Source organism: Pseudophryne corroboree, chromosome 9, assembly GCF_028390025.1.
Source record: "Pseudophryne corroboree isolate aPseCor3 chromosome 9, aPseCor3.hap2, whole genome shotgun sequence".
Classification (NCBI taxonomy): domain Eukaryota; kingdom Metazoa; phylum Chordata; class Amphibia; order Anura; family Myobatrachidae; genus Pseudophryne; species Pseudophryne corroboree.
Window position 1 is genome coordinate 181,076,136 of NC_086452.1, and position 25,457 is coordinate 181,101,592.

At 46.9% G+C, this 25,457-nt stretch overlaps 1 protein-coding gene across 4 annotated transcripts in view; it reads right to left on the bottom strand.

The window, feature by feature from the left end:
* Nucleotides 1-25,457, bottom strand: part of SUCO (SUN domain containing ossification factor) — a 259,500-nt gene that overhangs the window by 221,139 nt on the left and 12,904 nt on the right. The gene's annotated exons all lie outside the window — the stretch shown is intronic.

Genomic DNA, 25,457 nt, shown 5'->3' on the forward strand with positions numbered 1-25,457 from the left:
GCTGCAAAAAGTTGCTAGCGAGCGATCAACTCGGAATGACCCCCTGCTTCCTTATATTTAAGGTAAAGGTTTCTCACCTCATGGAGTGTTATGCTGAGTGCAGTTTCTGTTCTAGGTTTCAGATTGTGTAACTAACAGTGCCATATGTATTTACCTGCTAATCTTGTAGGGGGGGGTGGGGGGGGGGATCAACTCAACCGCAGTGCTGTAGGTCTGTATTTTAGTTTCTTAAACATTTAAAATGGTAGAGAGGTGCTCCATGTACTGTCACACCTTTGGGATCACTCAGATGTTTGAGTAAACACTCCCAATAAGCAGAGCACTGTGTACCCAGCTTCACCACCTGTGAGCTAGGTACACGCTGTGCTAGAAATAGCTCAGTTTGTACGGGCTTCTATGAGATCAGGATGTCAGGCAAGTAAATATTAAACAGCACACAAGATGCGACCTCCTGATCCCAATTGTTGCTGGAGGATAATAAGCCGTTTACTAGCTGCTCCTGCATACACACCTATACAATGGTCAGCCCGTTCACCAGATATTTAAGGGCATTTTGGAATGGCCTGCTTTAGTAATTAGGTCCTTCTTATCAGGACCACAGCATTCATTTCACAAATATATATTTGACAGGCAAAATGAATCTACAGTCATTTTATGACCAGTAAAAGCCCTCTGCAGTCCCATCAAGAGGATATAGGTTATCCTGGCCATGCCTACTATCTCCTAGAAACGGAGTGACTATTGCTGATGAGAGCCTTTGCCCATAGTGATTACATTTGAGAATTCTACCCCATCTGTGTCACCCCTGTCTGTCTGCTCCTCCCCTTTAGAATGTATGCTCTCACAAGTAGGGCCCTCTTCCCTCATGTGCTTATCCTTTTCTTACGTTGATAATCCTCAGCTGCCCAAATCACGCAGTTTTTTTAAATTTATCTCTGTCATTTACTGGTGTAGTTATGCTGCCACTGTTTTCCGGTTTTGATTATGTGCATATGTACTCTATAATTGGGCGCTGCGGAACCCTTGTGGCGCCATATAAAGGATGATAATAATAATAATAATAATAATAATAAGTCTCTTAAAAAAAAAAAAAAAAAACAACATTATCAGGTTTAGTATAATTGTAAAACTTTTAGTGGCTGCACTTAAGCAATAGTTCATATGGGACACGTTAGTAATAAAAAAAAAATCTGATCTCCCCATCAGACATCAGTATTATCTGGACATTAAATAAAATATTGAACAATTAAATTAAAGACACTCCCATTTTAAAACAGTAACTATGTTATAATTCCTTAATGAATGAATTATGACAACATATTTCCTCATTAACCAGTCCTGACAGGCAGCACTTCTCTTCAATCCTAAATTATACAGGAATATATTGATTTATAAGCATTCTAGGCTTCATCTATATATTTAATCAGCTAAGCATTTTTTTTTGAGTGAGCAACTACCCCGGAATGACAACACAGATTTTGATGTTTTAGGTGTCATTCGATAGGGTGTGAGATGTAGACGTGCAATAAAATTGCAGAATTTTAATAAGTTGTCAGGTTTTTGAAGAATAATGCGTCAACGTCGTGATTTTTTTCCATATAAAATGCATTGGTTGGGGACGCCCTCTTTTTTCCTTCCGTCACCCGGCTCCATAGCAGTGCATGCTAAGATGGATGAGATTGTCCATATTTCCATGCATGCATGCATAAGCGACCCGGCACCAACAATGAACGAGCGCGGGGCTGCGCATCGTTCATTGTTGGTGCCTACACACTGAACGATATGAACGAGAATGTTTATATCGTTCAGTGAAATATTTAAGTGTGTAGGGCCCTTAACACTATAAGAGGCCTTCTGTATTAACTTTCAGCATAGGCTGCCATCTAGAAAAGATTTCCTAGAAAATGCTGCTGACTAAGCATGAGCACAGACAGACATTTTTCTGTTCCGTAGAAACCAGCTTGGGAGTGTATTCAGGTTCAGCTTAATTCTAAAAAATAAGAATTTACTTACCGATAATTCTATTTCGGAGTCCGTAGTGGATGCTGGGGTTCCTGAAAGGACCATGGGGAATAGCGGCTCCGCAGGAGACAGGGCACAAAAAAGTAAAGCTTTAGGATCAGGTGGTGTGCACTGGCTCCTCCCCCTATGACCCTCCTCCAAGCCAGTTAGGTACTGTGCCCGGACGAGGGTACACAATAAGGGAGGAATTTTGAATCCCGGGTAAGACTCATACCAGCCACACCAATCACACCGTACAACTTGTGATCTAAACCCAGTTAACAGTATGATAACAGCGGAGCCTCTGAAAAGATGGCTCACAACAATAATAACCCGATTTTTGTAACTATGTACAAGTATTGCAGATAATCCGCACTTGGGATGGGCGCCCAGCATCCACTACGGACTCCGAGAAATAGAATTATCGGTAAGTAAATTCTTATTTTCTCTATCGTCCTAGTGGATGCTGGGGTTCCTGAAAGGACCATGGGGATTATACCAAAGCTCCCAAACGGGCGGGAGAGTGCGGATGACTCTGCAGCACCGAATGAGAGAACTCCAGGTCCTCTTTTGCCAGGATATCAAATTTGTAGAAATTTACAAACGTGTTCTCCCCTGACCACGTAGCTGCTCGGCAGAGTTGTAATGCCGAGACCTCTCGGGCAGCCGCCCAAGATGAGCCCACCTTCCTTGTGGAATGGGCCTTAACCGATTTAGACTGTGGCAGGCCTGCCTCAGAATGTGCAAGTTGAATTGTGTTACAAATCCAACGAGCAATCGACTGCTTAGAAGCAGGCGCACCCAACTTGTTGGGTGCATACAGTATAAACAGCGAGTCAGATTTTCTGACTCCAGCTGTCCTGGAACATATTTTCAGGGCCCTGAGAACTTCTAGCAACTTGGAGTCCTCCAAGTCCCTAGTAGGTGCAAGGCACCACAATAAGCTGGTTCAGGTGAAACACTGACACCACCTTAGGGAGAGAACTGGGGACGAGTCCGCAGCTCTGCCCTGTCCGAATGGACAAACAGATATGGGCTTTTTTGAGAAAAAACCACCAATTTGACACTCGCCTGGTCCAGGCCAGGGCCAAGAGCATGGTCACTTTTTATGTGAGATGCTTCAAATCCACATATTTGACTGGTTTTAAACCAATGTGATTTGAGGAATCCCAGAACTACGTTGAGATCCCACAGTGCCACTAGAGGCACAAAAAAGGGTTTTGTATATGCAATACTCCCTTGACAAACTTCTGGACTTCAGGAACTGAAGCCAATTCTTTCTGGAAGAAAATTTACAGGGCCGAATTTGAACCTTAATGGACCCCAATTTGAGGCCCATAGACACTCCTGTTTGCAGGAAATGCAGGAAACGACCGAGTTGAAATTTCTTTGTGGGGCCTTCCTGGCCTCACACCACGCAACATATTTTCGCCACACGTGGTGATAATGTTGTGCGGTCACCTCCTTTCTGGCTTTGACCAGGGTAGGAATGACCTCTTCCGGAATGCCTTTTTTCCCTTAGGATCCGGCTTTCCATCTCCATGCCGACAAACGCAGCTGCGGTAAGTCTTGGAACAGACATGGTACTTGCTGAAGCAAGTCCCTTCTTAGCGGCAGAGGCCATAAGACCTCTGTAAGTATCTCTTGAAGTTCCGGGTACCAAGTCCTCCTTGGCCAATCCGGAGCCATGAGTATAGTTCTTACTCCTCTACGTCTTATAATTCTCAGCACCTTAGGTATGAGAAGCAGAGGAGGGAACACATACACCGACTGGTACACCCACGGTGTTACCAGAACGTCCACATCTATTGCCTGAGGGTCTCTTGACCTGGCGCAATACCTGTCCCGTTTTTTGTTCAGCCGGGACGCCATCATGTCCACCTTTGGTATTTCCCAACGGTTTACAATCATGTGGAAAAAACTTCTCAATGAAGTTTCCACTCTCCCGGGTGGAAGTCGTGCTGAGGAAGTCTGCTTCCCAGTTTCCATTCCCGGGATGAAAAACTGCTGACAGTGTTATCACATGATTTTCCGCCCAGCGAAAAGTCCTTGCAGTTTCTGCCATTGCCCTCCTGCTTCTTGTGTCGCCCTGTCTGTTTACGTGGGCGACTGCCGTGATGTTTTTCCCACTGGATCAATACCGGCTGACCTTGAAGCAGAGGTCTTGCTAAGCTTAGAGCATTATAAATTTACCCTTAGCTCCAGTATATTTATGTGGAGAAAAGTCTCCATACTTGATCACACTCCCTGGAAATTTTTCCCTTGTGTGACTGCTCCCCAGCCTCTCAGGCTGGGCTCCGTGGTTACCAGCATCCAATCCTGAATGCCGAATCTGCGGCCCTCTAGAAGATGAGCACTCTATAACCACCACAGGAGAGACACCCTTGTCCTTGGATATTGGGTTATCCGCTGATGCATCTGAAGATGCGATCCGGACCATTTGTCCAGCAGATCCCACTGAAAAGTTCTTACGTGAAATCTGCCGAATGGAATTGCTTCGTAGGAAGCCACCATTTTTACCAGGACCCTTGTGCAATGATGCACTGTTTTTAGGAGGTTCCTGACTTGCTCGGATAACTCCCTGGCTTTCTCTTCCGGGAGAAACACCTTTTTCTGGACTGTGTCCAGAATCATCCCTAGGCACAGCAGACGTGTCGTCGGGATCAGCTGCGATTTTGGAATATTTAGAATCCACCCGTGCTGATTGTAGCAGTATCCGAGATAGTGCTACTCCGACCTCCAACTGTTCCCTGGACTATGCCCCTATCAGGAGATCGTCCAAGTAAGGGATAATTTAGACGCCTTTTCTTCGAAGAAGAATCATCAATTCGGCCATTACCTTGGTAAAGACCCCGGGGTGCCGTGGACAATCCAAACGGCAGCGTCTGAAACTGATAGTGACAGTTCTGCACCACGAACCTGAGGTACCCTTAGTGAGAAGGGCAAATTTGGGACATAGAGGTAAGCATCCCTGATGTCCCGGGACACTATATAGTCCCCTTCTTCCTGGTTCGTTATCACTGCTCTGAGTGACTTCATCTTAATTTGAACCTTTGTAAGTGTTCAAAAAAATTTTTTAGAATAAGTCTCACCTAGCCTTCTGGCTTCAGTACCACAATATAGTGTGGAATAATACCCCTTTTCTGTAGTAGGAGGGGTAATTTAATTGTCACCTGCTGGGAATACAGCTTGTGAATTTTTTCCCATACTACCTCCTTGTCGGAGGGAGACTTGGTAAAGCAGACTTCAGGAGCCTGCGAAGGGGAAACGTCTCGACATTCCCATCTGTACCCCCGGGATACTACTTGTAGGATCCAGGGGTCCTGTACGGTCTCAGCGCCATGCTGAGAACTTGTCAGACGCGGTGAAACGCTTCTGTTCCTGGGAATAGGCTGCCTGCTGCAGTCTTCTTCCCTTTCCTCTATCCCTGGGCAGATATGATCTTATAGGGACGAGAGGACTGAGGCTGAAAAGACGGTGTCTTTTTCTGCAGAGATGTGACTTAGGGTAAAAAACGGTGGATTTTCCAGCAGTTGCCGTGACCACCAGGTCCGAAGGACCGACCCCAAACAAGTCCTCTTCCTTTATACGGCCATACTGTGCCGTTTGGAATCTGCATCACCTGACCACTGTCGTGTCCATAACATCTTCTGGCAGTTATGGACATCGCGTTTATTCATGATGCCAGAGTGCAAATATCCCTCTGTGCATCTCGCATATATAGAAATGCTCTATAGTCAATAAAATACTGTCCCTGTCAAGGGTATCAATATTTTTAGTCAGGGAATCCGACCAAGCCACCCTAGCTCTGCACATCCAGGCTGAGGCGATCGCTGGCCGCAGTATAACACCAGTATGTGTGTATATACTTTTTATTATATTTTCCAGCCTTGTCAGCTGGTCCTTGAGGACGGCCCTATCTATAGACGGTACCGCCACTTGTTTTGATAAGCGTGTGAGCGCCTTATCCACCTTAAGGGGTGTTTCCCAACGCGCCCTAACTTCTGGCGGGAAAGGGTATACCGCCCATAATTTTCTATCGGGGGGAACCCACGCATCATCACACACTATTTAATTTATCTGATTCAGGAAAAACTATGGTAGTTTTTTCACATCCCACATAATACCCTCTTTTGTGGTACTTGTAGTATCAGAAATACGTAACACCTCCTTCATTGCCTTTAACGTGTGGCCCTAATAAGGAATACGTTTGTTTATTCACCGTCGACACTGGATTCAGTGTCCCTGTCTGTGTCTGTGTCGACCGACTAAAGTACACGGGCGTTTTAAAACCCTTGACGGTGTTTTTGAGACGTCTGGACCGTACTAATTGTTTGTCGCGTAATTTCCTAAATAAGCCATCCATTCCGGTGTCGACTCCCTAGAGAGTGACATCACCATTACAGGCAATTGCTCCGCCTCCTCACCAACATCGTCCTCCTACCTGTCGACACACACGTACCGACACACAGCACACACACAGGGAATGCTCTGATAGAGGACAGGACCCACTAGCCCTTTGGAGAGACAGAGGGAGAGTTTGCCAGCACACACCAAAAACGCTATAATTATATAGGGACAACCTTATATAAGTGTTTTCCCTTATAGCATCTTAATATATATATAAGCATATCGCCAAATTAGTGCCCCCCCTCTCTGTTTTAACCCTGTTTCTGTAGTGCAGTGCAGGGGAGAGCCTGGGAGCCTTCCCTCCAGCCTTTCTGTGAGGGAAAATGGCGCTGTGTGCTGAGGAGATAGGCCCCGCCCCTTTTTCGGCGGCCTCGTCTCCCGCTCTTAACGGATTCTGGCAGGGGTTAAATATCTCCATATAGCCTCCGGAGGCTATATGTGAGGTATTTTTAGCCAAAATAGGTATTCATTTGCCTCCCAGGGCGCCCCCCTCCCAGCGCCCTGCACCCTCAGTGACTGCCGTGTGAAGTGTGCTGAGAGGAAAATGGCGCACAGCTGCAGTGCTGTGCGCTACCTTTAGAAGACTGAGGAGTCTTCTGCCGCCGATTCTGGACCTCTTCTTACTTCAGCATCTGCAAGGGGGCCGGCGGCAAGGCTCCGGTGACCATCCAGGCTGTACCTGTGATCGTCCCTCTGGAGCTGATGTCCAGTAGCCAAGAAGCCAATCCATCCTGCACGCAGGTGAGTTCACTTCTTCTCCCCTAAGTCCCTCGTTGCAGTGATCCTGTTGCCAGCAGGACTCACTGTAAAATAAAAAACCTAAGCTAAACTTTCCTAAGCAGCTCTTTAGGAGAGCCACCTAGATTGCACCCTTCTCGGCCGGCCACAAAATCTAACTGGCTTGGAGGAGGGTCATAGGGGGAGGAGCCAGTGCACACCACCTGATCCTAAAGCTTTACTTTTTTGTGCCCTGTCTCCTGCGGAGCCGCTATTCCCCATGGTCCTTTCAGGAACCCCAGCATCCACTAGGACGATAGAGAAATAATGTAACATTGGAACATAGGAAGAGAACTGGATTTGCACAAGCCGAGGCTGCAATTCATCAAGAGTTTTTAGAAATCACAGTGAATGTTTTAAAAGAGAAAATAAGAATTTACTTACCGATAATTCTATTTCTCGGAGTCCGTAGTGGATGCTGGGGTTCCTGAAAGGACCATGGGGGATAGCGGCTCCGCAGGAGACAGGGCACAAAAGTAAAGCTTTTACAGGTCAGGTGGTGTGTACTGGCTCCTCCCCCTATGACCCTCCTCCAGACTCCAGTTAGGTACTGTGCCCGGACGAGCGTACACAATAAGGGAGGATTTTGAATCCCGGGTAAGACTCATACCAGCCACACCAATCACACCGTACAACTTGTGATCTAAACCCAGTTAACAGTATGATAACAGAGGAGCCTCTGAAAGATGGCTTCCTAAACAATAACCCGAATTAGTTAACAATAACTATGTACAAGTATTGCAGATAATCCGCACTTGGGATGGGCGCCCAGCATCCACTACGGACTCCGAGAAATAGAATTATCGGTAAGTAAATTCTTATTTTCTCTATCGTCCTAAGTGGATGCTGGGGTTCCTGAAAGGACCATGGGGATTATACCAAAGCTCCCAAACGGGCGGGAGAGTGCGGATGACTCTGCAGCACCGAATGAGAGAACTCCAGGTCCTCCTTTGCCAGGGTATCAAATTTGTAAAAATTTACAAACGTGTTCTCCCCTGACCACGTAGCTGCTCGGCAGAGTTGTAATGCCGAGACCCCTCGGGCAGGCGCCCAAGATGAGCCCACCTTCCTTGCGGAATGGGCCTTAACAGATTTAGGCTGTGGCAGGCCTGCCACAGAATGTACAAGTTGAATTTTGTTACAAATCCAACGAGCAATCGACTGCTTAGAAGCAGGTGCACCCAACTTGTTGGGTGCATACAGTATAAACAGCGAGTCAGATTTTCTGACTCCAGCCGTCCTTTAAATGTATATTTTTAAGGCTCTGACAACGTCCAACAACTTGGAGTCCTTCAAGTCGTCTGTAGCCGCAGGCACTACAATAGGCTGGTTCAGGTGAAACGCTGATACCACCTTAGGGAGAAAATGCGGACGCGTCCGCCGCTCTGCCCTATGTCGAATGGAAAATTAAATAAGGGCTTTTATAAAACAAAGCCGCCAGTTCAGATACTCTCCCGGCCGAAGCCAGGGCCAGTAACATAGTCACTTTCCATGTGAGATATTTCAAATCCACATTCTTTAGTGGTTCAAACCAATTGGATTTGAGGAAATCTAAAACTACATTTAGATCCCACGGTGCCACCTTAGGCACCACAGGAGGCTGTATATGCAGTACTCCTTTGATAAAAATCTGGACCTCAGGGACTGAGGCCAATTCTTTTTGGAAGAATATTGATATGGCCGAAATTTGAACCTTAATAGATCCCAATTTGAGACCCATAGACAATCCTGATTGCAGGAAATGTAGGAAAACGACCCAGTTGAAATTCCTCCATCGGAGCACTCCGCTGCTCGCACCACGCAACATATTTTCGCCAAATACGGCGATAATGCTTCGCGGTGACTTCCTTCCTTGCCTTTATCAAGGTAGGAATGACTTCTTCCGGAATGCCTTTTCCTTTTAGGATCTGGCATTCAAACGCCATGCCGTCAAACGCAGCCGCGGTAAGTCTTGAAAAAGACAAGGACCCTGCTGAAGCAGGTCCCTTCTCAGAAGTAGAGGCCACGGATCGTCCGTGACCATCTCTTGAAGTTCCGGGTACCAAGTCCTTCTTGGCCAATCCGGAGCCACTAGTCTTACTCCTCTTTGCCGTATAATCCTCAATACCTTTGGTATGAGAGGCAGAGGAGGAAACACATATACCGACTGGTACACCCAAGGTGTTACCAGCGCGTCCACAGCTATTGCCTGCGGATCTCTTGACCTGGCGCAATATCTGTCCAGTGTTTTGTTGAGGCGAGACGCCATCATGTCCACCATTGGTTTTACCCAACGGTTTAATAGCATGTGGAAAACTTCTGGATGAAGTCCCCACTCTCCCGGGTGAAGGTCGTGTCTGCTGAGGAAGTCTGCTTCCCAGTTGTCCACGCCCGGGATGAATACTGCTGACAGTGCTATCACGTGATTCTCCGCCCAGCGAAGGATCCTGGCAGCTTCTGCCATTGCCCTCCTGCTTCTTGTGCCGCCCTGTCTGTTTACATGGGCGACTGCCGTGATGTTGTCCGACTGGATCAACACCGGTCTTCCTTGAAGCAGAGGTTCCGCCTGGCTTAGAGCATTGTAGATTGCTCTTAGTTCCAGAATGCTTATGTGAAGAGACTTTTTCAGGCTCGACCACACTCCCTGGAAATTTCTTCCCTGTGTGACTGCTCCCCAGCCTCTCAGGCTGGCATCCGTGGTCACCAGGATCCAATCCTGCATGCCGAATCTGCGGCCCTCCAATAGATGAGCCTCCTGCAACCACCACAGAAGGGATACCCTTGTCCTCGGCGACAGGGTTATCCGCAGGTGCATCTGAAGATGCGACCCTGACCATTTGTCCAACAGATCCCTTTGCATGGAATCTGCCGAAAGGGATTGCTTCGTAAGAAGCTACCATTTTTTCCCAGGACTCTTGTGCATTGATGTACAGACACCTTTCCTGGTTTTAGGAGGTTCCTGACCAGGTCAGATAACTCCTTGGCTTTTTCTTCGGGAAGAAAAACCTTTTTCTGAACTGTGTCCAGAATCATCCCCAGGAACAGCAGACGAGTTGTCGGCATTAATTGGGATTTTGGAATATTCAGAATCCATCCGTGCTGCTTTAGCACCTCTTGAGATAGTGCTAAACCCATCTCTAGCTGTTCTCTGGACCTTGCCCTTATTAGGAGATCGTCCAAGTATGGGATAATTAATACGCCTTTTCTTCGAAGAAGAAATATTATCTCGGCCATTACCTTTGTAAAGACCCGAGGTGCCGTGGACAAACCAAACGGCAGCGTCTGAAACTGATAGTGACAGTTTTGTACAACGAACCTGAGGTACCCCTGGTGTGAGGGGTAATTGGAACGTGGAGATACGCATCCTTGATGTCCAAGGATACCATAAAGTCCCCTTCTTCCAGGTTCGCTATCACTGCTCTGAGTGACTCCATCTTGAACTTGAACTTCTTTATGTACAGGTTCAAGGACTTCAGATTTAGAATAGGCCTTACCGAGCCATCCGGCTTCGGTACCACAAAAAGAGTGGAATAATACCCCTTCCCTTGTTGTAGAAGAGGTACCTTGACTATCACCTGCTGAGAATACAGCTTGTGAATGGCTTCCAAAACCGTCTCCCTTTCTGAGGGGGACGTTGGTAAAGCAGACTTCAGGAAACGGCGAGGTGGCTCTGTCTCTAATTTCAACCTGTACCCCTGAGATATTATCTGCAGGATCCAGGGATTTACCTGCGAGTGAGCCCACTGCGCGCTGTAATTCTTGAGACGACCGCCTACCGCCCCCGAGTCCGCTTGCGAAGCCCCAGCGTCATGCTGAGGCTTTTGTAGAAGCCGGGGAGGGCTTCTGTTCCTGGGAAGGAGCTGCCTGTTGCTGTCTCTTCCCTCGTCCTCTGCCTCGTGGCAGATATGAATAGCCCTTTGCTCTCTTATTTTTAAAGGAACGAAAGGGCTGCGGTTGAAAGGTCGGTGCCTTTTTCTGTTGGGGAGTGACTTGAGGTAGAAAGGTGGATTTCCCGGCCGTAGCCGTGGCCACCAAATCCGATAGACCGACCCCAAATAACTCCTCTACGCATCGCCTGTCCACTGTCGTGTCCATAAAGCTCTTCTGGCCGAAATGGACATAGCACTTACCCGTGATGCCAGTGTGCAGATATCTCCCTGTGCATCACGCATATAAAGAAATGCATCCTTTATTTGTTCTAACGACAGTAAAATATTGTCCCTGTCCAGGGTATCAATATTTTCGATCAGGGACTCTGACCAAACTACCCCAGCACTGCACATCCAGGCAGTCGCAATAGCTGGTCGTAGTATAACACCTGCATGTGTGTATATACCTTTTTGGATATTTTCCATCCTCCTATCTGATGGATCTTTAAGTGCGGCCGTCTCAGGAGAGGGTAACGCCACTTGTTTTGATAAGCGTGTTAGCGCTTTGTCCACCCTAGGAGGTGTTTCCCAGCGCTCCCTAACCTCTGGCGGGAAAGGGTATAAAGCCAATAACTTCTTTGAAATTAGCAGTTTTTTATCGGGGCACCCCACGCTTCATCACACACGTCATTTAATTCTTCTGATTCGGTAAAAACTACTGGTAGTTTTTTCACACCCCACATAATACCCTGTTTAGTGGTACCTGTAGTATCAGCTAAATGTAACATCTCCTTTATTGCCAAAATCATATAACGTGTGGCCCTACTGGAAAATACGGTTGATTCGTCACCTTCACCACCGGAATCAGTGCCTGTGTCTGGGTCTGTGTCGACCGACTGAGGCAAGGGGCGTTTTACAGCCCCTGACGGTGTTTGAGGCGCCTGGACAGGCACTAATTGAGTGTCCGGCCGCCTCATGTCGGCAAACGACTGCTTAAGCGAGTTGACGCTATCCCGTAATTCCACAAATAAAGGCATCCATTCTGGTGTCGACCCCCTAGGAGGTGACATCCTCATATTTGGCAATTGCTCCGCCTCCACACCAATAACGTCCTCATACATGTCGACACACACGTACCGACACACAGCAGACACACAGGGAATGCTCTATACGAAGACAGGACCCACTAGCCCTTTGGGGAGACAGAGGGAGAGTCTGCCAGCACACACCAAAAAGCGCTATATATGACAGGGATAGCCTTATGATTAAGTGCTCCCTTATAGCTGCTTTTATATTAATATATATTGCCATTTATTTTGCCCCCCCTCTCTGTTATACCCTGTTTCTGTAGTGCAGTGCAGGGGAGAGACCTGGGAGCCTTCCTGACCAGCGGAGCTGTGACAGAAAATGGCGCCGTGTGCTGAGGAGATAGGCCCCGCCCCTTTTTCGGCGGGCTCGTCTCCCGCTATTTAGTACATTTAGGCAGGGGTAAATATCTCCATATAGCCTCTGGGGCTATATGTGAGGTATTTTTAGCCTTTTTAAAGGTTTTCATTTGCCTCCCAGGGCGCCCCCCTCCCAGCGCCCTGCACCCTCAGTGACTGCCGTGTGAAGTGTGCCGAGAGGAAAATGGCGCACAGCTGCAGTGCTGTGCGCTACCTTAAGAAGACTGCAGGAGTCTTCAGCCGCCGATTCTGGACCTCTTCTTGCTTCAGCATCTGTGAGGGGGCCGGCGGCGTGGCTCCGGTGACCATCCAGGCTGTACCTGTGATCGTCCCTCTGGAGCTTCATGTCCAGTAGCCAAGAAGCCAATCCATCCTGCACGCAGGTGAGTTCACTTCTTCTCCCCTCTGTCCCTCGTTGCAGTGATCCTGTTGCCAGCAGGAATCACTGTAAAATAAAAAACCTAAGCTAAACTCTCTAAGCAGCTCTTTATGAGAGCCACCTAGAATTGCACCCTTCTCGGCCGGGCACAAAAATCTAACTGGAGTCTGGAGGAGGGTCATAGGGGGAGGAGCCAGTACACACCACCTGACCTGTAAAAGCTTTACTTTTGTGCCCTGTCTCCTGCGGAGCCGCTATCCCCCATGGTCCTTTCAGGAACCCCAGCATCCACTTAGGACGATAGAGAAAGACTGTTTAAGAAATGTACTGTACTTCTGTAGTGCTGGTCTTTGTTAATTATATATACACAGAACATGGTCTATTTAAAAGGGGTGTAGTAAGGTATGCCGGCGGTCGGGCTCCCGGCGACCAGCATACCGGCGCCGGGAGCCCGACCACCGGCATACAGACAGTGTGGCGAGCGCAAATGAGCCCCTTGCGGGCACAGTGGCGCGCCACGCTATTTTATTCTCCCTCCAGGGGGGTCGTGGACCACCACAAGGGAGAATAAGTGTCGGTATGCCGGCTGTCGGGATTCCGGCGCCGGTATACTGTGCGCCGGGATCCCGACAGCCTGCATACTGAAGACCACCCATTTAAAAGTACATATTTCTTTATTTCATCATAACTTGTGATAGTCAACGCTATGTTAAACATCAAACATGGACAGCCAGCAGGACGGAGGGGACAATGAGCTTCACAGCTCTTAACATGCCAATCAAGAGTAATAGGCCCAACACATTCTGCGACCCGGCGGCGGGAAAGGGGGGGGGGGGGGGGGGGGAGGTGACGGAGGTAGTGAAGTTTCTTCACTCCCCCCGGCTCCATAGCAGTGCATGCTAAGATGGACGAGATTGTCCATATTGGCATGCATGAGCGACCCGGCACTAACGATGAACGAGCGCGGGGCCGCACATCGTTCATCATTGGTGCCTACACACTGACTGATATGAAAGAGTTCTCATTCATTAACGAACGAGAACGTTCATATTGTTCAGTTATATCGCCTAATGTGTAGGGCCCTTAAGTTGCCGCAATATTGGCTATACTAGTGGTTCCCAAACTAGAGCTGTGGCACTGTGGGGTGCCACGGAGCAATTGCAAGAATGTCACAAGTTGGTGGCTCACTACCTGTTCAAATTATGGGGCAGATGTATTAACCTGGAGAAGGAATAAGGAAGTGATAAACCAGTGATATGTGCAAGGTGATAAACGTACCAGCCAATCAGTTCCAATATGTAAATTAACAGTTTGGAGCGGATTGGCTGGTGTGTTTATCACCTTGCACATATCACTGGTTTATCACTTCCTTATGCCGTCTCCAGGCTTAATACATCTGCCCCTATGTACTGCCAAAGTGTGCTTGTGGCTGCCAGTCATAAAATTCAGTGACAAACAGAAGTGCAATCCAGTCCACCACCACACAACTGAGCCCAAGGATGACCGCAATGCACAATTTATTTAATTTAATATTTTTTGCAGAATTTCTCAATAAGAAACTTTTGGCCTAGAAGTGCTGTAAAAAAAATATGGAAACTATTGTTCAAAAGAGTTTAGAAACCAGTGGGCTACACTGTAAACTTATCAGGCACAAAAACTTTTCATTGCATTTATTTGTGGCTGTGTTTTCCCTACAGGTTGAGTATCCCATATCCAAATATTCCAAAATATGGAATATAACGAAAAACAGATTATTTTTTGAGTGAGATAGTGAAACCTTTGTTTTCTGATGGCTCAATGGGGTCGATTCAATTCGGCATCAGTTGAACAGCACCGGGAATTAGCTCCCGACGCTATTCAATTTAGCTAAAGTTAAGTCGGAGAATGCCCGTTCTCGCCGACTTAAACAGGTAGTTTTGTTGGGAGAACGAGCATTCTCGGACTTAACTACCCGAGGCGATGCTGATTCCCGACAGAATCAGCCTCGCGCGGCAGCTCTTTTGTCGGTTTTCTTTTCTCACCCCCCCGGGGCTGAGAGAAGAATTCCCGACAATTGAGGGTAACTAGTCGCTGTATTGAAAAGCGCCGGGAGCTAATTCCCGGTGCTAATCAACTGTTCCCGAATTGAATCGACCCCAATGTACACAAACTTTGTTTAATACACAAAGTTATTAAAAATATTGTATTAAATGACCTTCAGGCTGTGTGTATTAGATGTATATGAAACAAATGAATTGTGTGAATGTACACAGATTGTTTAATGCACAAAGTTATTCAAAATATTGGCTAAAATTACCTTCAGGCTGTGTGTATAAGGTGTATATGAAACAAATGTATTCTGTGCTTATACTTCGTCCCATCGCCATGATATCTCATTATGGTATGTAATTATTCCAAATTACGGAAAAATCCGATATCAAAAATACTTCTGGTCCCAAGTATTTTGGATAAGGGAGACTCAACCTTAATATAAAAAGTTATATGCAAAATACCCGCTCCACTAAATCCAGTTTATGGCAATCAAAAGTATCTTCCATTGCATCTTTTGTTCTAGCATTTATAGAGCATGGACATCTTCCCCCTTTTCAGGTCATCATGAGTACAAAGAAGAAAATAAAGAACCTATTTTCACGCTTTTGTAATGATTATTAAATACAGATTTACATATTTCAAGAAATTCCAGCAGAACAGGTTCACAGATACAGTGAGAAAAGACAATGCTATTGCCAAACATAGCTTAAAGAACTTAACAAGCAATAATTACAAGAATGGGAAATGAACAGGCAATAAAACATTTTACTATATTTTTCTGGTTTGTTTAAGAAAATAAATAAATAATAAGAATTTACTTACCGATAATTCTATTTCTCGGAGTCCGTAGTGGATGCTGGGGTTCCTGAAAGGACCATGGGGAATAGCGGCTCCGCAGGAGACAGGGCACAAAAAGTAAAGCTTTAGGATCAGGTGGTGTGCACTGGCTCCTCCCCCTATGACCCTCCTCCAAGCCTCAGTTAGGTACTGTGCCCGGACGAGCGTACACAATAAGGAAGGATTTATGAATCCCGGGTAAGACTCATACCAGCCACACCAATCACACTGTACAACCTGTGATCTGAACCCAGTTAACAGTATGATAACAGCGGAGCCTCTGAAAAGATGGCTCACAACAATAATAACCCGATTTTTGTAACTATGTACAAGTAATGCAGATAATCCGCACTTGGGATGGGCGCCCAGCATCCACTACGGACTCCGAGAAATAGAATTATCGGTAAGTAAATTCTTATTTTCTCTATCGTCCTAGTGGATGCTGGGGTTCCTGAAAGGACCATGGGGATTATACCAAAGCTCCCAAACGGGCGGGAGAGTGCGGATGACTCTGCAGCACCGAATGAGAGAACTCCAGGTCCTCCTTAGCCAGGGTATCAAATTTGTAGGATTTTACAAACGTGTTTGCCCCTGACTAAATAGCCGCTCGGCAAAGTTGTAAAGCCGAGACCCCTCGGGCAGCCGCCCAAGATGAGCCCACCTTCCTTGTGGAATGGGCATTTACATATTTTGGCTGTGGCAGGCCTGCCACAGAATGTGCAAGCTGAATTGTATTACACATCCAACTAGCAAAAGTCTGCTTAAAAGCAAGAGCACCCAGTTTGTTGGGTGCATACAGGATAACAGCAAGTCAGTTTTCCTGACTCCAGCCGTCCTGGAACCTATATTTTCAGGGCCCTGACCACATCTAGCAACTTGGAGTCCTCCAAGTCCCTAGTAGGCGCAAGACACCACAATAAACTGGTTCAGGTGAAACACTGACACCACCTTAGGGAGAGAACTGGGGACGAGTCCGCAGCTCTGCCCTGTCCGAATGGACAAACAGATATGGGCTTTTTTTGAGGAAAAAAAACACCCATTTGACACTCGCCTGGTCCAGGCCAGGTCCAAGAGCATGTTCACTTTTCATGTGAGATGCTTCAAATCCACAGATTTGACTGGTTTTAAACCAATGTGTTTTGAGGAATCCCAGAACTACGTTGAGATCCCACAGTGCCACTGGAGGCACAAAAGGGGGTTGTATATGCAATACTCCCTTGACAAACTTCTGGACTTCAGGAACTGAAGCCAATTCTTTCTGGAAGAAAAATCGACAGGGCCGAAATTTGAACCTTAATGGACCCCAATTTGAGGCCCATAGACACTCCTGTTTGCAAGAAATGCAGGAATCGACAGAGTTGAAATTTCTTCGTGGGGCCTTCCTGGCCTCACACCACGCAACATCTTTTCGCCACATGTGGTGATAATGTTGTGCGGTCACCTCCTTTCTGGCTTTGACCAGGGTAGGAATGACCTCTTCCTGAATGCCTTTTCCCTTAGGATCCGGCGTTCCACCGCCATGCCGTCAAACGCAGCTGCGGTAAGTCTTGGAACAGACATGGTACTTGCTGAAACAAGTCCCTTCTTAGCGGCAGAGGCCAAAAGTCCTCTGTGAGCATCTCTTGAAGTTCCGGGTACCAAGTCCTTCTTGGCCAATCCGGAGCCATGAGTATAGTTCTTACTCCTCTACGTCTTATAATTCTCAGTACCTTAGGTATGAAAAGCAGAGGATGGAACACATACACCGACTGGTACACCCACGGTGTTACCAGAACGTCCACAGCTATTGCCTGAGGGTCTCTTAACCTGGCGCAATACCTGTCCCGTTTTTTGTTCAGACGGGACGGCATCATGTCCACCTTTGGTAATTCCCAACGGTTTACAATTATGTGGAAAACTTCCCCATGAAGTTCCCACTCTGCCGGGTGGAGGTCGTGCCTACTGAGGAAGTCTGCTTCCCAGTTTCCATTCCCGGAATGAAACACTGCTGACAGTACTATCACATGATTTTCCGCCCAGCGAAAAGTCCTTGCAGTTTTTGCCACTGCCCTCCTGCTTCTTGTGCCGCCCTGTCTATTTACGTGGGCGACTGCCGTGATGTTTTATCCCACTGGATCAGTACCGGCTGACCTTGAAGCAGAGGTCTTGCTAAGCTTAGAGCATTATAAATTTACCCTTAGCTATAATTATGTGGAGAAAAATCTCCAGACTTGATCACACTCCCTGGAAATTTTTTCCTTGTGTGACTGCTCCCCAGCCTCTCGGGCTGGCCTCCGTGGTCACCAACATCCAAAACTGAATGCCGAATCTGCGGCCCTCTAGAAGATGAGCACTCTGTAACCACCACAGGAGAGACACCCTTGTCCTTGGATATAGGGTTATCCGCTGATGCATCTGAAGATGCGATCCGGACCATTTGTCCAGCAGATCCCACTGAAAAGTTCTTGCATGAAATCTGCCGACTGGAATTGCTTCGAAGGAAGTCACCATTTTTTTACCATGGCCCTTGTGCAATGATGCACTGATTTTAGGAGGTTCCTGACTAGCTCGGATAACTCCCTGGCTTTCTCTTCCGGGAGAAACACCCTTTTTCTGGACTGTGTCCAGAATCATCCCTAAGCACAGGAGACTTGTTGTCGGGATCAGCTGCGATTTTGGAATATTTAGAATCCACCCCTGCTGTTGTAACAGTATCCGAGATAGTGCTACTCCGACCTCCAACTGTTCCCTGGACTTTGCCCTTATCAGGAGATCGTCCAAGTAAGGGATAATTAAGACGCCTTTTCTTCGAAGAAGAACCATCATTTCGGCCATTACCTTGGTAAAGACCCGGGGTGCCGTAGACAATCCAAACGGCAGCGTCTGAAACTGATAGTGACAGTTCTGTACCACGAACCTGAGGTACCCTTAGTGATAAGGGCAAATTTGGGACATGGAGGTAAGCATCCCTGATGTCTCGGGACACCAGATAGTCCCCTTCTTCCCGGTTCGTTATCACTGCTCTGAGTGACTCCATCTTGATTTGAACCTTTGTAAGTGTTCAAATTTTTTTTTAGATTTAGAATAGGTCTCACCTAGCCTTCTGGCTTCAGTACCACAATATTGTGTGGAATAATACCCCTTTTCTTGTTGTAGGAGGGGTAATTTAATTATCACCTGCTGGGAATACAGCTCGTGAATTTTTTCCCATACTGCCTCCTTGTCGGAGGGAGACCTTGGTAAAGCAGACTTCAGGAGCCTGCGCAGGGGAAACGTCTCGACATTCCAAACTGTACCCCTGGGATACTACTTGTAGGATCCAGGGGTCCTGTACGGTCTCAGCGTCATGCTGAGAGCTTGTCAGAAGCGGTGGAACGCTTCTGTTCCTGGGAATGGGCTGCCTGCTGCAGTCTTCTTCCCTTTCCTCTATCCCTGGGCAGATATGACTCTTATAGGGACGAAAGGACTGAAGCTGAAAAGACGGTGTCTTTTTCTGCAGAGATGTGACTTAGGGTAAAAACGGTGGATTTTCCAGCAGTTGCCGTGGCCACCTGGTCCGATGGACCGACCCCAAATAACTCCTCTTCCTTTATACGGCAATACACCTTTGTGCCGTTTGGAATCTGCATCACCTGACCACTGTCGTGTCCATAAACATCTTCTGGCAGATATGGACATCGCACTTACTCTTGATGCCAGAGTGCAAATATCCCTCTGTGCATCTCGCATATATAGAAATACATCCTTTAAATGCTCTATAGTCAATAAAATACTGTCCCTGTCAAGGGTATCAATATTTTTAGTCAGGGAATCCGACCAAGCCACCCCAGCTCTGCACATCCAGGCTGAGGCGATCGCTGGTCGCAGTATAACACCAGTATGTGTGTATATACTTTTTATGATATTTTTCCAGCCTCCTGTCAGCTGGCTCCTTGAGGACGGCCCTATCTATAGACGGTACCGCCACTTGTTCTGATAAGCGTGTGAGCGCCTTATCCACCCTAAGGGGTGTTTTCTGGCGGGAAAGGGTATACCGCCCATATTTTCTATCGGGGGGAACCCACGCATCATCACACACTTCATTTAATTTATCTGATTCAGGAAAAACTACGGTAGTTTTTTCACATCCCACATAATACCCTCTTTTGTGGTACTTGTAGTATCAGAAATATGTAACACCTCCTTCATTGCCCTTAACGTGTGGCCCTAATAAGGAATACGTTTGTTTATTCACCGTCGACACTGGATTCAGTGTCCCTGTCTGTGTCTGTGTCGACCGACTAAAGTAAACGGGCGTTTTAAACCCCTGACGGTGTTTTTGAGACGTCTGGACCGGTACTAATTGTTTGTCGGCCGTCTCATGTCGTCAACCGACCTTGGCGCGTGTTGACATTATCACGTAATTCCCTAAATAAGCCATCCATTCCGGTGTCGACTCCCTAGAGAGTGACATCACCATTACAGGCAATTGCTCCGCCTCCTCACCAACATCGTCCTCATACATGTCGACACACACGTACCGACACACAGCACACACACAGGGAATGCTCTGATAGAGGACAGGACCCACTAGCCCTTTGGAGAGACAGAGGGAGAGTTTGCCAGCACACACCAAAAACGCTATAATTATATAGGGACAACCTTATATAAGTGTTTTCCCTTATAGCATCTTTTTTATATATTTCTAACGCCAAATTAGTGCCCCCCCTCTCTGTTTTAACCCTGTTTCTGTAGTGCAGTGCAGGGGAGAGCCTGGGAGCCTTCCCTCCAGCCTGTGAGGGAAAATGGCGCTGTGTGCTGAGGAGATAGGCCCCGCCCCTTTTTCGGCAGCCTCGTCTCCCGCTCTTAACGGATTCTGGCAGGGGTTAAATATCTCCATATAGCCCCCGGAGGCTATATGTGAGGTATTTTTAGCCAAAAAAGGTTTTCATTTGCCTCCCAGGGCGCCCCCCTCCCAGCGCCCTGCACCCTCAGTGACTGCCGTGTGAAGTGTGCTGAGAGGAAAATGGCGCACAGCTGCAGTGCTGTGCGCTACCTTAAGAAGACTGAGGAGTCTTCTGCCGCCGATTCTGGACCTCTTCTCGTTTCAGCATCTGCAAGGGGGCCGGCGGCGAGGCTCCGGTGACCATCCAGGCTGTACCTGTGATCGTCCCTCTGGAGCTAATGTCCAGTAGCCAAGAAGCCAATCCATCCTGCACGCAGGTGAGTTCACTTCTTCTCCCCTAAGTCCCTCGTTGCAGTGATCCTGTTGCCAGCAGGACTCACTGTAAAATAAAAAACCTAAGCTAAACTTTTCTAAGCAGCTCTTTAGGAGAGCCACCTAGATTGCACCCTTCTCGGCCGGGCACAAAAATCTAACTGAGGCTTGGAGGAGGGTCATAGGGGGAGGAGCCAGTGCACACCACCTGATCCTAAAGCTTTACTTTTTGTGCCCTGTCTCCTGCGGAGCCGCTATTCCCCATGGTCCTTTCAGGAACCCCAGCATCCACTAGGACGATAGAGAAATATCCTTATCCAACTAATACCCTTTTTCCTAAGTCCTGCATCTGAACTGGATTTGGAACACAGGGGGCAGATGTATTAAGCCTGGAGAAGTGATAAAGTGGAAGGTGATAACGCCAGTTAGTTCCTGTCATTTTCCAAACCCAGCCTGTAACTTGACAATAAAGGTGCATACACACGGAGCAATTAATCATATGATGTGAGCGTTCCCGATAGATCGGACAACCAGCCGTTCAGTGCATGCACTATATTGTGTATGGCGTGCTCCCGTGGGATTGTCCGTCGCTTCCTCTGATCATTCTGTATGTCCAAAAGATCAGGGGGTGCGGCTGACAATCCCATGCAGCACTATGGGGGGGATTTTGTAGATGTCAGTGGAAAAGGGGGTATAAATAAGAGACAAACTAAAAATCCTTAAAGTTATTTTTATAAGCAGCAGTGCTGACAGTGACTTTTGCAGTATTTAATTAATTTACTATAATCACAACAAATACATCCAAAACTTGGCCACTGGCACCTAAAAATTGAACCCCACCTTTCCCTAGCGCTAACTGCTTGCCTTTGTGGAAGTTGTATACTCCACCACCCCTAGATTATGGAGGCCTTGTAACATACTTGGATTCTTCTTTCCAATGCAAGTACAGCATGTAAATATACATCACCCACTTACATCACTTCGTAAACATGTGTCCTGACAGCTTTAGATACTTTTATATACACACACATACATGAACTACCTAGTCATCATAATAATAAGAATGATTTCATTGACACCATAACATAATAAATGTGATGCCAGCAGCAGCCTATCTTGACACTTCTACAGTGGTTGGTTAACCTTTCATTTCTCCGCCCTCTGTCTTTCCTAATTCCAGCCATACCACCACAACAGTAGTAGCTGCACAATCAATCCGGTCAGCAAAGGCCGACTTAATATGGCTGGATAATAATGCACCGCTACATTTGTTTTTACATTAGAGTGTATTAAATGTTTCCCACATCTCTTACATTGTAAGCTAATGTGGGCAGAGTCATCTCTACAGTCTGTTTCATATACTTAAATTCTATTTGAAGCATGATCCCCTCAATGTATTGTGCCATGTATTATATTGGTGGTTTATATACAATAAATAAAGTGCAGACTTGAATTATAAATTAAATTAAAGGCATAAGAAATCAGAAGCAAACTTCATAAATAGCTTTAACATGGTTGAATAAAAAACATGTATCTATGCAGTGCAGGGTTTTACTGACACAATAAAAAGGGGACACCCATTACAAGAGAGGACACCACTTTTACAGGAGGTCACCCTTAAGGGTCTGGCTACCAACATGGGAGAGATCGGGCAGTTTTAGTGACCTACCCTCATTCCCTGCAGCACTATGGGGGGGGGCAGTGACATCATCACAGCATCATCATTCTGTCATATCCTCCCCTGGCTCACAGCTGCAGTGACTAGCCTTGGGGATTACAAGAAGTACTGCTTCAAGTTCCAAGTGGAACGAACAGTCTAAATGATATATACACCCACCACTTACCAATATGTTTGTGAATGGGAAAATAAGATTTTACTTACCGATAAATCTATTTCTCATAGTCCGTAGTGGATGCTGGGGACTCCGTCAGGACCATGGGGAATAGCGGCTCCGCAGGAGACAGGGCACAAAAGCAAGCTTTTAGGATCACATGGTGTGTACTGGCTCCTCCCCCTATGACCCTCCTCCAAGCCTCAGTTAGGTACTGTGCCCGGACGAGCGTACACAATAAGGAAGGATCTTGAATCCCGGGTAAGACTCATACCAGCCACACCGTACAACTTGTGATTTGAACCCAGTTAACAGTATGATAACAATGAAGTAGCCTCTAAAAAAGATGGCTCACAACAATAATAACCCGATTTTTTTGTAACAATAACTATGTACAAGTAATGCAGACAATCCGCACTTGGGATGGGCGCCCAGCATCCACTACGGACTATGAGAAATAGATTTATCGGTAAGTAAAATCTTATTTTCTCTAACGTCCTAGTGGATGCTGGGGACTCCGTCAGGACCATGGGGATTATACCAAAGCTCCCAAACGGGCGGGAGAGTGCGGATGACTCTGCAGCACCGAATGAGAGAACTCCAGGTCCTCCTCAGCCAGGGTATCAAATTTTGTAGAATTTAGCAAACGTGTTTGCCCCTGACCAAGTTGCAGCTCGGCAAAGTTGTAAAGCCGAGACCCCTCGGGCAGCCGCCCAAGATGAGCCCACCTTCCTTGTGGAATGGGCATTTACAGATTTTGGCTGTGGCAGGCCTGCCACAGAATGTGCAAGCTGAATTGTACTACAAAACCAACGAGCAATAGTCTGCTTAGAAGCAGGAGCACCCAGCTTTTTGGGTGCCTACAATATAAACAGCAAGTCAGACTTTCTGACTCCAGCCGTCCTGGAATTTATATATATATATATATATATATATATTTATATATTTATATATATATATATATATATATATATATATATATATATATATATATATATATATATATATATATATATATATATATATATTTATTTATTTATTTATTTTTTATTTTTTTTATTTTTTTTTCAGGGCCCTGACAACGTCTAGCAACTTGGAGTCCTCCAAGTCCCTAGTAGCCGCAGGCACCACAATAGGTTGTTTCAGGTGAAACGCTGACACCACCTTAGGAAGAAACTGGGGACGAGTCCGCAGTTCTGTCCTGTCCCGAATGGAAAATCAAATATGGGCTTTTGTAAGACAAAGCCGCCAATTTTGACAATCGCCTGGCCGAGGCCAGGGCCAACAGCATGGTCACTTTCCATGTGAGATATTTCAAATCCACAGATTTGAGTGGTTCAAACCAATATGATTTGAGGAATCCCAACACTACGTTGAGATCCCACGGTGCCACTGGAGGCACACAAGGGCTGTATATGCAATACTCCCTTGACAAACGTCTGGACTTCAGGAACTGAAGCCAATTCTTTCTGGAAGAAAATCTATAGGGCCGAAACTTGAACCTTAATGGACCCCAATTTGAGGCTCATAGACACTCCTGTTTGCAGGAAGTGCAGAAATCGACCTAGTTGAAATTTTTTCGTGGGGCCTTCCTGGCCTCACCCACGCAACATATTTTTACCACATGTGGTGATAACGTTGTGCGGTCACCTCCTTCCTGGCTTTGACCAGGGTAGGTATGACCTCTTCCGGAATGCCTTTTCCCTTAGGATCCGGCGTTCAAACCGCCCTGCCGTCAAACGCAGTCGCGGTAAGTCTTGGAACAGACAAGGTCCCTGCTGGAGCAGGTCCTTTCTTAAAGGCCGATGCCACGGTTCCTCTTGGAACAGACATGGTACTTGCTGAAAGCAAATCCCTTCTTAGCTCCCGAGGCCATTAGTCCTCTGTGAGCATCTCTTGAAGTTCCGGTTACCAAGTCCCTCTTGGCCAATCCGGAGCCACGAGTATAGTTCTTACTCCTCCATGTCTTATAATTCTCAATACCTTGGTTATGAGAAGCAGAGGAGGGAACACATACACCGACTGTTACACCCACGGTGTTACCAGGACGTCCACAGCTATCGCCTGAAGGTCTCGTGACCTGGCGCAATACCTGTCCCATTTTTTGTTCGGGCGGGACGCCATCATGTCCACCTTTGGTCTTTCCCAACGGTTCACAATCATGCGGAAAACTTCCCGATGAAGTTCCCACTCTCCCGGGTGGAGGTCGTGCCTGCTGAGGAAGTCTGCTTCCCAGTCGTCCACTCCCGGAATGAACACTGCTGACAGTGCTATCACATTATTTTCCGCCTAGCGAAAAATCGTTGCAGTTTTGCCACTGCCCTCCTGCTTCTTGTGCCGCCCTTTCTGTTTACGTGGGCGACTGCCGTGATGTTATCCCACTGGATCAATACCGGCTGACCTTGAAGCAGAGGTCTTGCTAAGCTTAGAGCATTATAAATTTGCTCTTAGCTCCAGTATATTTATGTGGAGAGAATTCTCCAGACTTGATCACACTCCTTGTGTGACTGCTCCCCAGCCTCTCAGGCTGGCCTCCGTGGTCACGAGCATCCAATCCTGAATGCCGAATCTGCGGCCCTCTAGAAGATGAGCACTCTGTAATCACCACAGGAGAGACACCCTTGTCCTTGGATATAGGGTTATCCGCTGATGCATCTGAAGATGCGATCCGGACCATTTGTCCAGCAGATCCCACTGAAGAGTTCTTGCGTGAAATCTGCC